At 44.0% G+C, this 906-nt stretch overlaps 1 protein-coding gene across 3 annotated transcripts in view; it reads left to right on the top strand.

The window, feature by feature from the left end:
- The window catches only part of LOC106478266 (protein phosphatase Slingshot-like), a 97,171-nt gene that overhangs the window by 44,627 nt on the left and 51,638 nt on the right, over nt 1–906 (top strand). The gene's annotated exons all lie outside the window — the stretch shown is intronic.

Here is a 906-nt window from a genome sequence, read left to right as displayed (position 1 = left end):
ACTGCAGACATTGCTAGCAAAAGAGAGGATGAACTAACCTGGTGCCATCAAGCTGAAGTCAAAGTGACTGAAGGAGTTGATGATGGTGAAGTGGAACCAGGTATAGATATTAAAGCAGAACAGGAGAAAGATCAAGATTTGAAGCCGATACTTGATTTTCTACATGTAAGTGTTTTGCGCCCAGCTTGGAAGAAGGTGTCTAGCTTAAGCCCTGTGACAAAGAGCTATTTGGCACAATGGGACCAGTTGAAGCTTGAAGATGGTATTCTTCTCCGGAGATGGGAAACTGCAGATGGGAAAGTGACGACCTGTCAAACGGTTGTACCGAGAAAGTTACGAGAGTTGTGCTGCGTCAATCCCATGATAGTTAACAGGAGGACATCTTGGAGTTAAGAAGACATTGAGTCACCTACGACAGAGATTTTACTGGACAGGTATGATGCAAGATGTGGAAGAATGGTGCAAAACATGCAGTACATGTCTGCTAAATGGGGATCCAAGCATAAAGGACATGCTCCAATGAAGTTATATCAAGTTGGCGCACCAATGGAAAGAGTAGCCGTTGACATTGCTGGTCTGTGGCCCCAAACTCGTGCTGGAAACAGGTACATTTGTGTGGTGATGGATTATTTACCAAGTAGCCCGAAGCATATGCAGTACCGAATCAGGAAGCTACAACTGTAGCTTCGGTTATTAGTGATTTCTTCTTCAGATTTGGTATGCCATACGAACTGCATTCAGATCAAGGCCGTAACTTTGAATCAGCTGTGTTCCAAGAATGCTGCAACTTGTTTGGCATACGAAAGACCAGGACAACGCCACTTCACCCACAGTCTGATGGGATGGTAGAAAAGTACAATTGAACACTAGGACAGGAATTGGCAAAGTTTTGTAACAGCTGTAAAG

This window comes from Limulus polyphemus, unplaced genomic scaffold (assembly GCF_000517525.1).
Source record: "Limulus polyphemus unplaced genomic scaffold, Limulus_polyphemus-2.1.2 Scaffold194, whole genome shotgun sequence".
In the NCBI taxonomy this organism is placed as follows: Eukaryota; Metazoa; Arthropoda; class Merostomata; order Xiphosura; family Limulidae; genus Limulus; species Limulus polyphemus.
Note: the sequence above shows the minus strand (reverse complement) of the source record. Positions and strands in the feature narration are given on the sequence as shown.